Here is a 15,241-nt window from a genome sequence, read left to right as displayed (position 1 = left end):
CCAGATTTCAGCCACGGTCTTGTCATCTGAGATGAATTTGGGTAAAACTGGTGATCTTTAATTGTTGGTTTGACATGCTCACAGATAGCCATTTAGTGCTCGTTGCGATCAGATTTTTCCTCTGATGAAGTTCTGGGAGTGTCAGAAGATTTCAGACACTTTCTTGCAGTGTGACAACAGCTGCGATGAGCATCAATCCAAGAATCTAATAGGAGCGCAGAATCTGATGATGCAATCAATGCCACGATTCAAATGAGGAAAATGTCAAAACTGTTTTTTTCTTCCTGGTTTTATTATTGAGACTCGCTATTACAGTTTGTTTACATTTGCTGGGAGAATGCAGGATAATGAAAGTGTCACGGGTGGATGACGTCAAACTCCGGGACGTTTTCTTTCATGTTTGGTGTGTCTTCATTGTCCTTCAGTCTGACTTTTTGAAAGCTAAGATCTTACAGTGTGACATGGGAGCCATGTTCGTGCAGTCTGACATGCCACAATCGTTCGGGATTTAAAAAAATCACACAGTGTGAGCCAGCCTTTACATTTATAGTACATTCTTATATTGGATTAAGTAAAAAATTGTGTGTTTCTGATTATAACTTGTTTTATAAAATTTAAGTAAACCAAAGTAATTCAATTAATTCATCAGCTATAGAAACTATTTCACCTTTAAGTCAATGTATTTTTTTCCTGAATAAATCTTTTAATTTAATATTAAAATACATTTTTCCTATTCAACCTAATCAAAACTATAATTTGAGGGTAATTCATAACTAGCTAACAAGTTAGAGAAATGTTTAGGTTTGTCCAAAGCAAGATTATACTTTTGATCTAAGGTAGATAACTATATAAGATAGTTTTCTACTTTGTAAAGTACAAAAAATATATATTAAACAATATTTCCACTTTGTGTGAATGTATTTTGTTCTGTTTTGTTATGAAGTTGTGTTTTTGTTGACCACATAAATATTTTTGATTTAGATTAAATTATATTTTATAGTTTGAATAAAAAATTAAATTATACTTTGAAAAAAAAAAGAGCTTTAACAAATTACAGAAATGTATTTTAAGTTGGTTCATAGTAGAGCTGCACAATGTTTCATTTTAGCATCGATGATATGCAGGATATGCAGTGTTGAGTTTGTAGTTAAATTTATCTTTTGCGTTTAGCATGAGAGTGTATAGTGATTTTAAATGCATTCAGGCATAAAAAACTGTACCATTTGTAACCTTTGATAATGATTCATCCTTATTTTCAGTTTTCAATGTACCTGAATACTGTTAGACTCTGAAGATGATAAAACACTGTTTATTTCAATTGTATCTTTATCTTTATTGTATTGCTCTATGCTTGCAGATGGTTTATTATATTTTATGCAGATGGACTGCCCAACAGAACCATCCTAATCGATCTAAAATTATAAATTCTTTTCGAATAGAGACATTTAAGTCATCTGGTGAAGTTGTATTTATATTGCAATATTCTTAGAGAATTCAAAAATTTCACACAATGTTGGATTTTTTTTTTTCAATATCGTGTAGCCTCAGGTCTTATTTTTATTTATTTTTCAGGACCCCATTAGCCAATACCAAGCTAGTGGCTATTCTTCCTGGGGTTTATCAAACACAAAACAAAAGTACAATAATGCACAACAACAAAGACCAATGAAAAACATAAAAACCTAAATTCATACATAACATCCAGATCAACAATCCACTTAATATTGGGGCATTAACTATTTCTTCAACGATTTTTTAAAACCTCATTTTGCTTGTTACAAAGCATGTAATGTCTGATACCAATTAATTTCATGTTCTCATTCTTCTATAAATCACGTTCCATTGCTTTGCATTAGTTTTTGAAACAGGAAGCAGAAATTTTTCTTTTGATGCATGTCTGGTGGTAAAATTATGACCAGCATTACTATACAAAAGTTGAAAGTGCAATACACTTGGAGCTCTTGACACAGAAATATTTCCTATGAAACACAACAGAGAAACAAATACACTATCCTTCACTAATAACCAACCTAAAGTCTTTTGTATTTTCATAATATTAACCCTTCTATTGAAGTGTAAAATTAGTCGTTCATATTGCGATTTCTTTCAGTTTACTTAACTTTGACTAAAATTAAGCTTTTAATCATATAAAATATAATAACATTTTAATTATTTTCCAGTTTGTTTAAATTTAACTTGACAATACAATTTATTACATTTTTTTCATTCATTTTCTTTTCAGCTTAGTCCCTTTATTAATCAGGGGTCGCCACAGTCGATTGAACTGCCAACTTATCCAGCACATGTTTTACTCAGTGTATGTGCTTCCAGCTGCAACCCAACACTGGGAAAACACCCACACACTCTTGCACACACTCACATATACTACTGCTAATTTAGCTTATTTAATTAACCTGTACTAAATGTCGTTGACTGACTATGAGGGAAACCGGAGTACCTGGAGAAAACTGGGGCTCGAACCAGTGACCTTCTTGCTGTATTACATCTGTTATACTTTTAGATATTTAAAAAAAGGACTGCTCAGAATAAGCATGCAATTTTATTTCTGCGTACATATATCGGTTACACAAATTCTGTCCGTTATTTCAACATATATATATATATATATATATATATATATATATATATATATATATATATATATATATATATATATATATATATATATATATATATATTATACAACATAAATATATATATTTGAAACGTTAATATAAATAAAAATATAGTTTTTTTTTGTCGTTTTGTCTTAATTTTGGTAAGACTATGTATACACAGGGAACAAAGTTGGAAAGAAAGAAAGAGGGAGGGTTGATGGAATCTCAAACCTGGGACAGTCTGAATATTTATTGATTTAATTTCTCCCTGTTAAAACTATGTTCATCATTATAATAACAATCTAAAATTGCATCAAATTGACATGTAAGTTTGTGGCATTCAGAAATAAGCTTTGCATTTTTCCTACAGTAATCTTCTGCATGTACAATGACTTCTCCTAGTGTGTATTGACCGCAATCATAGCCCACACAGAAACAACCAAACTGCTGTTCATTTCAAGAGACAAACTCCCCAGAGTATCAGATCTCTAGTGCTTTGAGCGCTATCGAACGAGTTTCTTCCGCGCCACTGGACACGTACAGTAACAGATATTGCAGGCTTGACTTCATTTCTCTATACTGCAGAGATGTTGAGCAAACAAACAAACACTTCTTTAGATGTGCTGAAATGGCCACAGCAGCAATAATTTGAATTGTGTGTCTAGTTGACGTCGCACATTCACAACCTTGCAACACCAGAAAAGAAAAACCTGAGCAGGCATCTTACATTTGTTCTTGTGTAGCGAACGGATCACTCCAGGCACCTTGCTTTCCTTCAGGCTACACTTCCTAAGCACTCATAGTCAAGCACACACACACACACACACACACACACACATACACACACACACACACACACACACACACACACACACACACACACACACCTTTCCCTCCCCTGAAACTCAGTTTTTCAGGGGTCACCTGGGATTGTGACGCAGAAAAACAAGTGCAGAGGAAAAATGGCATTTGTGTGTGGGAGAAAAGCGAGTGCGTGAGGCGCTTGGGAATGTGTATTATTGTCATCTGTCTGTCAGGGAACACAATGGCTGTGTTTGATTGACAGGCAGGAGGACGAGGATGGGTGGCCCTGAGTGAGGAAAGAGTCACAGAGAGGACAGGGGGCTGTGCTTTTTCTTTAGCAGTGTCTTTCACTCTGGGTTATTCTCTTTCTCTGCATGGCTCCTTATCCTTCATGCTCTGTAAAATCTTGAAGCGATGCGAGTTGAGAGGCACTTGTGCAGGGCAACATTGGTGACCCTCGAGCATATGAAATAAGAATATGGAAAACTAGTTGTTGTTAGAATCTTGTTAAAGGGAAAAGTGGTAAACACAAAATAAATGTGCTGTTAGTATTTACTGCTAAATTAAACTTCTGTCAAGTGATTACCGTAATCCACAGCGTATGCCTGGCACATAGTTATGCATTTATACTTCTGCATTCTGTTTGTTGCCCTGCAATAACACTTCTGAAATGCTAGCTGGCCATGGAATTTATGTTCCTCTGTGTTGTTTCTTTGTGGCTGTTTTTTTTTTTTTTTTTTTTTACATTGTAATGGAAATACCTTGTTACTTAATGGCCCATTTCCACTGAGTGGTACAGTTCGGTATGCTTTTATGACCGTTTCCACTGTCCAAAGGTACCCAAAAGCGAACCGTGCCGTACCACCTACCTAGCACAACATAAGGATACCGAAAGGCGGAGCAAGTCTTGCAACTGAGCGCTATTGGTTTACAGAAATACGTCACTAGCTTGTGCAACAAGCCAGGAGAATGAAAACCACGGAACCAACATTTTTAAAAACAAGGCTGAGACATTACCCTGTAATAATATATACATATAATAATCAGCCATGGTCAACCCGAGCTCAAACAAACCTTGTCGTCGTCTTGATGAATAGTCACAAAGCCAAGAAGAAGAGCAGGATCTACCCTGTGCCCCATAGTTGTTTATGAATGGCGTTAAAAAGCGTGAGCCGTTTCTCTTTCTCGAGATCGTTCACCATGCAACTATATTTAAAATGACAAACTTCTTGAGCTGATAATAATAATGTGTGTGTGATTATTTAAGTGCTTCTGACATCTGATCCTTTCAGAAACGGACAAATGTGAGACTGACATGCGAAAAAAAGGAGATGCTGGAAAAAACTAAGAAGCAAGTGATTCTTTTAGCAACCTAAAACATGAATAAACTGCCATGCTTAACTATTATCAACACCTTTTGGACTATTATGAACTCGGAATGATGGAATAACTTTCTAACAAGAGGCCACATGTGCTGGTGAAGAGTAAAGATAGAGATGAGAGGTTTGCACTGACTGGGCTAATGTTGCGTGTTGTTTTTGAACCCAAATACGGCCTAAATCTATACTGTATGTAGTTTTTTCTGTAATTGGTAACAAATAGGAGACTGTATGTGTTCATGTATGTTGCATTTATTTTTTTTACATAATTGCAGACATTGCAGTAGGCTATTTAGCACTCATCATTGATCTGCAGTTATTATCAAATCATGTTTAATTAAAGATTAGTAATGAACATTTATGCACAAGTATTTATGTGTATGATTTTGTGAGAAGCGCTTCTCATATGCCATGTGAATGACCCGTAGAGCTTTGACATTTTCTCAAGCGAGAATGACGTTGACTGAAACTTTCTGTCATACATCATTGGTACGCTTTAAATGGAAATGCAAGCGTGATAAAAGTGACCCATATCATACCGTGCTGTACCACTCAATGAAAACGGGCCATTACTGTACAAGTAGCTCAAACTCACTCATTCAGAGACGAGAACCGGCAGACATGCAACAACTTTAACCATAAAACACCAAGCAAATGTCTCCATCTGGAGCTCCTCCACGGGACTTGACACTTGTTAAACTCTCACTCCAACAGGCTTGCAACTCTCCCACTGCTCTCGGGTCCACTCACACTCATCAGTGCTTTTTTGAAATTATTTTTTTAGAGGTGTGCCTCAGGATTGGCGTCAGCCATTGTGAGGGGTTTTCGGCTGTGCCAGACCATCCACTGTACTTGATGCAGAAGTATAAATCAGCCTTTACTCGCCATCACTCTCATTTGAAATTTGCTTGTTGATGAATACTAGTCTCAGAGTTTGGTTTAGTTAAAATTATCACGTGATTGATTTGGTTTAATTCAATATCACTGTGCATCATGATGCAATGACCATGCTTTCAACCAACAATTTTTCATTTTACTTCACAGTAATGCAATTTTGTCTATTAATTCAAGCAGTCAGATGTATGAACCGAACCTTTAATTTTACCTGCTCAAAGAAAATATGCTTTTTGAATGCATCAAACAAAACCCAAGTAATGCTGCATGTTCAAAAGATAACAGGAGCATTTAGAACAAGTACAGAAAAGCAAACAATAAAAGTGCATAGTACAAATTAACCTACTGAAATCAAAAATAAATAAAGTGAGGTACCAGCATTTTCCCGCTTGCTTTTTTGAGTTCTAAAACGGCTTTGATTGGGCATTGTGTTCACATACTCAACAGAAACGACTGTAATAGGCTCTTTCGAGTTCACAGAACTCAATGCCGAATTGTCTGCATCTCCTTTGCAATGCATTGAAGAAACGGTTCATTTACAAAGGAAGATATTTTTAATCAAAACTGCGAGAACTGTCATTCTATTAAAAATCTGGTCATCTAAAAATAGACAAACTTAATTCATGCACTGAGTTGTTTATTCCTTCTAATGTGAACGATTGCTTCATATGATAAACATTTAATTTAGTGTTTACTGTTAATTTAGTAATTTAGCATTTAAATTACATCATATGCATGCTTGCTTGTCACTTGAGAGCCAGTGAAGTTCCTTCTTGCATATCCAGTAAACCAATGAAGTATGTTCTCAACCATCCTGCAGGTGTGGTTAAACTGTTTGCTGATCAATGTGTAATGTATTTATGTAATGTGATTTAAATGTGTTCATCAAATGAAGTTGCGATGCACTGACACGAACATGTAATTATTATCATTTTTTTAAAGCTTTTATTAGCCTGCATTGTTTCAGCCTATTTGACTAGTCATTTTTTTAAGTTGATTTCACGTAAAAAAAGCCATTACATTATCTTTAGTTATTTAAAATAGTCAGAATAAAATGTAAGTTTTTGGAAAATTAGTATAGAATATGTGCTTGCTGTTTATTTAGTACAGTGTCTTTGAATGTGCCTGCTCCTTACCTCAGTTTAGGGCATACTCACACTAGATACAGTTGCCTTGAACTGTGCTAAAGTGCGATTTGTTTTATATTATTTTTAGCAGTTTGGGATGCAGTGATGCAGACAAATATTTTGCCAAATAGATCCACCACTTTTGACGCTCGTATATGTTTAAGTCATCGTTCTGCAGGTACTAGGAGTTTTGCTAAGGGTGCAGCTGTTGTGCAGTGAGGGGTCTGCATCTTTAATAAACTATGACAGTTTGTATTCATTGAAAAATTAGATTAATAAATCTATATGACAAAATCCCTTAAAAGTGAAATTGCATTTTCAGTTTTCGGGCTCAGGTGCGCTTTGCATTCACATTACAAACGTACCGCACCAAAGCCCAACCAAACTGTGCTCTGGCACACCTCTTCCAACTGAGCCAGGGCTAGCCAACTAAACCTCACCCGGGCCTGTTTCAGAGCACTCACACTTGTCAAACGAACTGGGAAACGCGCCCGGGCACGGTTCGGATAGCTGAATGTGAGTGCGCCCTTAAGTCTGGTTTATGCTTCTGCGTCAAGTGAACAGTGCATGCCTTGCGCATTGCTGTGCATTTATACTTCTGCGCACTGTTTGTGCTGCTCTGCAATAACACTTCCCAAACACTAGCTCGCAGTGAGGTTTTTATGTTCCTCTGTGTCGAGTTTCTTCACAGATGTTTTGTTTTTTCTAAATGGTTCCTTAATGTACGAGTACCTAAACTCACTAATTTTGAGGCAGGAACCGGCAGGCATGCAACAGCTTTAATTACAAGGTAAACACAAAACAAAACTTTCCATCTAGAGCTCCTTCATGGGACTCTACGCTTATAAACACTCGCTCCAATGGGTTCATGAGGCTTTCGGTGCCGCCCAAGACGATCAATCACAAAGCTTGCGCTAAGCGTTATTGCGACGTGTAGTTACATTTTTTGAGAGGTGCACGTCAGCGTCGGCAACAGCCACAGCGAGGGCTATGCGACCACACAAAGGCTGCACCGAAACATGCGCGTGCGCTTGACGCATAAGTATAAATCAGCCTTAAGAGTCAACAAATGTCATTCAACAATAGAGATTATTGGTTTAGCGCCAGTCTAACATGCAGAACGAAAACTTGTGTATTTTATTATTATTATTAATATTATTAATTGTTATATTATATATTATTATTAGTCGTATATTGCAAAACAACAGATAATTTGCATTCAAATGTTAAATTTGCAAATGCAGAGTTTGATCAACAACATTTAATTCTGATGAAATGTATACGGCTAATAAATTTTCTTACTTTTTTAAAGTAATTTTTTTTTCATCCTAGCTTGCTACCAGTAGATGAGTGACAATTTTATTTTCACTTTCAGAACAAACAAAGTCGTTTTTGGCTTTCTACCCCGCTAGTTTACAATCCTACACTCCAGCCATCTGTCTCAGCTCTACTTGTAAGTGTGGTTGTGTGTGTTTTCTGAAGTGTGGGTCACAGTGGAGAAGATTGAAAAATGCAGTGGCCTTTGGAAGTCCAGCTGCAATCTCTCCGCTTTCCGCTCCACTGAGTCAAGAATATTCACAGTCTTTGTAACTCCTGGAAGGCGACTGGGTGTTAAAGGAGACAGAGTTGCTACTGCACAGACACCTCCTGTTCTAGACTAGTCTTGTACTCCTCCCGGAGAGACGGAGATGAGATGAAGGAAGAAGAGTGAAAGATGAAGGTATGAAAGGAGACGTCCTGACAGGGCAGTTCAGTACCTCAGAGCCTTTGGGGCTGCTGGTGCCTGTGGCCAAACGTGATGGCTTATATGTGCACATTCACATTTACAAAACCAGCAGAAGGAAGTACATTCAGCCAGCTGTAGTTGATGGTTCATCTGTCTGCTGCAAGAGTAGATTGATCTGAACATTTTGGCTTTGAAACCAAAGTACCAGAGGCTTATACTGAATCAATAGCGAATCGATAACTTGGGCTGGGGTTGCTCAAACTGCTCTCTTGGGTAAGAATGAGAGTGTTATTTATTTAAAAGGGTTTTATTGTGTGTGGTAAAAGCTGTAATGCCAAAATAATTTACTACAGACAATCTACACTAAACTAAAGAAACTATCACAAAAACAAAAAACAAATTTGAAATAGAAAATTTTGCTTAAATTTGTATAATATAGTTTAGTTATTTTTTTATTATTCCATGGTCTGTTGAAATTCTTGACTCTGATTGGCTGGAGAGTGTGCATTATTTTTTGTTTAACTGCACAAATAGTTCCAGTTAGTTTAGTCACAGTTCAAAATAAATGCGATTCTCCCAAATGTTTGTAGTTATCATTGCAACTTACATGTGCTGCACAGGAAATCGATGAGGACTGTACAGGATATCCTCAAAATTTGAAAAATACTCATCAATTATGCCACAAAATCAATTTTTAAGAGTTTTTTTTAACCGAGAAAATAGTTATTTTAAAGTCAAATTGTTAGTTTATCTATATATAGATTGCATGTCTTTAATTTCTACTGTGAGCTCCAGGATGTCAGTGGCAGCTCCGCGAACAGTTCCCTGCCGACAGAAGCTTTATATCGGCCAGACCATCTCAGGAACTGCTGCTGGATCTTATCTCTTGCATGTCTGTTGTTTTAAATGTGATATATAATTAATCGTTGGTGTGTCTAACGGCCAGCCTTTGGACTTTTGAACCTATTATTTGTTCTCAGTTGTATTTTCTTGGGCAGATCGCAAAGATAAGTTTAATAATTAATTCATAACCGTAAATAATGCAATATTACATTGATCCTGCGTGTTTGGCTAATTGCTTTTGTTTTAGAGAAGAAAAATAAAGCAGAATGTTCTCTTACCTGTGCCGATATGTTTTTTTTTTTTCTTTTGCCAAACTTCCCTACATATTTAACAGCAATGATTTCTAAATAGACTTTGGCTGCTTTCTCTTCAAAATGCATCTTATGTGCCCTTGAACTGGTGTTTCGATACAGCTTTCTAAATGTTTTATTTCATATGTATAAACTTGTATAGATTAAAGTGTTTTTACTAAGCACAAGGTTATTCAACTTAAAGCAATGATCGCTGTCTTTTTGTTAGATCAATTCCATGAAATCCATTTGCTTAGCCTAAATCTTTTGCCTCCACGTTGTGCATTAAAATTCTTTAACACACAACAAGCCATTGATTATCCCTTACTTATATTATATGATAGGTGAAAAATGAACAATACAGAATGCCAAGCACAAATTTTAAAAGTACAACTGAATAAATTCCTCATTGCTCATCTAAAAAGTCACATGATTTTGCCTCATCTCAGATTGAACTTTAATAATTAAAACAAAAATGTTTCGATATTTATTGATTTAAAATCCCAATTATTTTGTATAATTACATTCCAGAATTGATTGTGTTCCCAAATGCCTTCACACTCGAGATAACATGATTATTGCATTATTGATTACTGCATATTCCGTCTGCAGTCTTGAGCTTTAAATTTTATCTTTGATATATTGGACTGTGAGGATTTTATTCTCTTAAACACTTGGAATGGAAACAGTGCTTCAATAGCAAATGTTTTACGCAATATTTTGAATGTACATAGCTTATAAGTAGGCTCACACAGAATCTGCGCACATAGAAATCTGCAGATTTCCGCACCATTTTTAGCCCATTATTGAGTGAATATATGTATTTACTTGTGTAAATGTATGTGCATTTATTTCTATTCATATATGTCAATATTTTTATTGTTAATAATAATAATAATAAATATAGCTGCAAGCAGCAATTAACGGGGGTCAAGCAGTTTAGCAGGGTAAGGTCATATAGCAGTTAGGACGCCTGTAAGTACTTTATTCGACTACGAAATATACGATTAGAGTGTTAGAGTTTATAGATTGAGCTAACAAATGTTTGATCAAACATTCCAGAAAAGCAATTTCAGTTTTTACATATTGACAAATTTTTTTATGAACATTTTGAGTGACCGCTTTTATGTCAAAGTGACCAGTATAAGCAGCCCTATGATATAATGTGTAGATCGAGTCATGGCACCTTAGACAGAGACACGGCATGTCAAATTTTAAGTTAATCAGATAAATGGTTACTCAGATACAGTGATTTTACAATGTATAGCGCCATCATGTGGTCAATGTCTACGAGTTTTATGCTATGACCTTAGACTGACCTCTTGCATATGTGTAACAAGTTTGGTGAAGATATTTTAATTCCTTCATGAGTTATGGCTATTTTAGCTCTTCTTAATAAAAATGACAAAAGAGCAGTGAATAAGCTATTAGTGATCTCCTACTGCCATCAAGTGGCCACAGTGTAATTTATTTATGTGATTACAGCCATTTAGGTGTGCATAAACATATCCCTTCTATAATTAAGCATGTTCTAACTATATAAAATGAAAAATTTGTATTTTATTAAAGTAATTAAAAATCTACAGAGTAAAAAGTGTTAAAAGCTTTAACTAAATTTGATCTTAAATGCATTAACTGTGTTCATGCCATGTCAGTTTGGGATTCAGAATGCATTACATAACATTACATTACATTCTTTGCTATAGAGCAGTAAAATAAACAATAAGTGCTCTGTTACTGCCATCTAGAAGCCACAGTTGTGATTTTCTTTACATATGTTTTAAAACAATGTGTTTGATCATAGAACCAGTTTTACCTATTAGAATTATTATGAAGAGGTTAACTGGGACCAAATTAGATGTTTAATGCATAACAGTGTTTGCATCAGGTCAAAATGTGATTCAGAATGATCCTAAATGCAATTTCCCTGACTTTAAACTCAAAAAACAAAGGTATGCAAATGTTATGAATAATAAATAATTGGCCTTTTGCTGAAATCTAGTGGTTCAATTTGGTAGGTGACCTTTAAAAGTCTGTTATAGTGGCTGAAATGATAAAATATTGAAAATATGTGTTTTGAGACCTCTAAAACATCCAAAAAGGACAAAAAATTTAACATGTAAATAATTTAAGTGACAAGCTTGTATCAAACTTGTAATAGTGTGTAAATTAAGCACATTTACTGCATTTTTAAGCCATTTTAGCATGTTTTTAGGACCATTTTTACTATTATAGCGCCACCTATTGCCCGATCTCCACAAAATTTTGCATGTTTATTCACATAGATATGCCACATCTGCTCACTAATTTCTGTGATGTTTTCGGTTTTCCTTATTGGTTTACAGGCATGTAGGTTTGTGTAGACACGCCCCTTTTGTTAATGAGCCTGTTACAGCTATCTAAAATGGAAAGTTCAACTTTTTTTTGATAATTATTGATCTGCTCAGTCCAGAGGTTCATACAACACTGGTTTCGTTGCGATTGAGTTAAAAACCAGGGACTAGTTCGCGAAAGTAGGTTTTGTTTATATTGATGGTTTTTTCATGAACGGTGTGAGTGACTGCAGTTGTTTTAGTGTCAAACTGTTCGGTATGAGCAGGCCTATCATATGATATGTAGATTAAGTGTATTTGTGAAATAGTGTTTAAATGAAGTACATTTACTTTATTTTTAAGCCATTTGGCATGTTTTTAAGACTATTTTTGCTATTATAGCACCACCTATGGTTTGATCTTCACAAAATTTTGCAAGTTGCTTCTCATTGTTATGCCACATATGCTTACCAATTTCTGTGATGTTTTGGGCTTTCCTTATTGGTTTACAGGCATGTAGGTTCGTGTGGACACGCCCTTTTTGTAAATTAGCCTGTTACAGCTAGCCAAAGTGAAAAGTTCAACATTTTTTTGATAATTATTGATCTACACAGTCCAGAGATTCTAACAACACTGGTTTCGTTGCGATTGAGTGAAAAACCAGGGACTAGTTCGCAAAAGTAGGTTTTTCATATGTTGATGAATATTTATTAAACGGTGTAAGTGACAGCAGTGATTTTAGTGTCAAACTGTTTGGTATGAGCAGGCCTATCATATGATATGTATTTTGTGTGGTTGCGCAAAAGGTTGTGTAATACACAACCTATTACACAGTAAAAATATGTAATATCGCCCCCTAGTGGCCGATTTCTTTCAAAATTCTTACAGACCTCTAGGACCATGAGTTGAACATGCCCAGCGAGTTTCGTTCCGATCACTCATCGTTAACCCTGTTAAATGGCTGCTCAATTTTAATTGGCCAATGGCGGCCATGTTTTTTGAGGTATGCCAATGTCCTTATAGTATGTTATGACAACTTGGTCAAAGACACTGCATGCCAAATTTCAAGCTGATTGGACTAATGGCTGTAAGGTTAGAGCAATTTTTATGTTTTTTTAGCTTTATAGCGCCACCATGTGGTTAAAGTATGCGAGTTTTGCACTGTGACCTCAAGTTGACGTTATACATATGTGTTACAAGTTTGGTGATGATATCTTATTCCATTCAAAAGTTATAGCTGCAATTAGCATTTAGCTTCAATTAGCATGGAACATTTTTGTGTACTGTTTCGCGCGAGAATAAAAATTTCAACTTTTTTTTGATAATTATTGATATTCAGTGTCCAGAGAACATTTGAGAGCTGGTTTGGTTGAGATTGAGTGAAAAACCTAGGACTAGTTCGTAAAAGTAGGTTTCGGACAAATGGCGATGTAGCGGGAAAACGGTGCGTCGTAGAGCAAAAAGTTCTGCTATACACTTTTGTTCGGGCTAACCCAAGGATTGAAAAAATGTAAAGTTTTTGAGTCTACGACAAACGGTGAACGAACAGCGGTCAAAAATGTCCAAAATATTGGTTTTTGGCGCCATAGCGCCACCTATGGTCCGATTTGGCTGATCTTTGGTGAGGATGTAGTGTACCGGAGTACTACAATCTGGCCAAGTTTCAGCTCTCTCGGACTTACGGTTTGGTCTGGGCAATAGTGACTTCGGCAGAATAATAATAATAAATATAGCTGCAAGCAGCAATTAACGGGGGTCAAGCGGTTTAGCAGGGTACGTTAATATAGCAGTTAGGAAGCCTGTAAGTAGTTTATTCGACAACTAAATATACGATTAGAGTGTTAGAGTTTATAGATTGAGCTAACAAATGTTTGATTAAACACTCCAGAGAAGCAACTTTGATTTTTACATATTGACAAATTTTTTATGAACATTTCGAGTGACCACTTTTATGTCAAAGTGACCAGTATAAGCAGCCCTATGATATAATGTGTAGATCGAGTCATGGCACCTTAGACAAAGACACGACATGTCAAATTTTAAGTTAATCAGATAAATGGTTACTCAGATACAGTGATTTTACAATGTATAGCGCCATCATGTGGCCAATGTCTACAAGTTTTATGCTATGACCTTAGACTGACCTCTTGCATATGTGTAACAAGTTTGGTGAAGATATTTTAATTCCTTCTTGAGTTATGGCTATTTTAGCTCTTCTTAATAAAAATGACAAAAGAGCAGTGAATAAGCTATTAGTGATCTCCTACTGCCATCTAGTGGCCACAGTGTAATTTATTTATGTGATTACAGCCATTTAGGTGTGCATAAACATATCCCTTCTATAATTGAGCATGTTCTAACTATATAAAATGAAAAAATTGTATTTTATTAAAAAAATTAAAAATCTACAGAGTAAAAAGTGTGAAAAGCTTTGACTAAATTTGATCTTAAATGGATTAACTGTGTTCATGCCATGTCAGTTTGGGATTCAGAATGCATTACATAACATTACATCACATTCTTTGCTATAGAGCAGTAAAATAAACAATAAGTGGTCTGTTACTGCCATCTAGAAGCCACAGTTGTGATTTTCTTTACATGTTTTAAAACAAGGTGTTTAATCATAGAACCAGTTTTACCTATTACAATTATTATGAAGAGGTTAACTGGGACCAAATTAGATGTTTAATGCATAACAGTGTTTACATCAGGTCAAAATATGATTCAGAATGATCCTAAATGCAATTTCCCTGACTTTAAACTCAAAAAATGTAAAACAACAAAGGTATGCAAATGTTTTGAACAATAAATAAGTGGTCTTGTTGTGACATCTAGTGGTTAGAAATGGTAGGTGACAGTTAAAAGTCTGTGTTATAGTGGATAAAATGATAGAATACTGAAAATATGTGTTTTTGAGACCTTTAAACATCCAAGATGGGCAAAAAAATTAACTTGTAAATCATTTCAGTGAAAAGTGTGTAAATGAAGCACATTTACTGCATTTTTAAGCCATTTTAGCATGTTTTTAGGACCATTTCTACTATTATAGCGCCACCTATTGCCCAATCTCCACAAAATTTTGCATGTTTATTCACATTGATTTGCCACATCTGCTCACCAATTTCTGTGATGTTTTCGGTTTTCCTTATTAGTTTACAGGCATGTAGGTTCGTGTAGACACGCCCCTTTTGTTAATGAGCCTGCTACAGCTATCTAAAATGGAAAGTTCAACTTTTTTTTGATAATTA

The 15,241-nt window shown here is 35.4% G+C and overlaps 1 protein-coding gene across 4 annotated transcripts in view; it reads left to right on the top strand.

The window, feature by feature from the left end:
- smap1 (small ArfGAP 1) overlaps positions 1-15,241 on the top strand; it is a 254,410-nt gene that overhangs the window by 88,201 nt on the left and 150,968 nt on the right.

Source organism: Danio rerio, chromosome 13 (assembly GCF_049306965.1).
Source record: "Danio rerio strain Tuebingen ecotype United States chromosome 13, GRCz12tu, whole genome shotgun sequence".
In the NCBI taxonomy this organism is placed as follows: Eukaryota; Metazoa; Chordata; class Actinopteri; order Cypriniformes; family Danionidae; genus Danio; species Danio rerio.
Note: the sequence above shows the minus strand (reverse complement) of the source record. Positions and strands in the feature narration are given on the sequence as shown.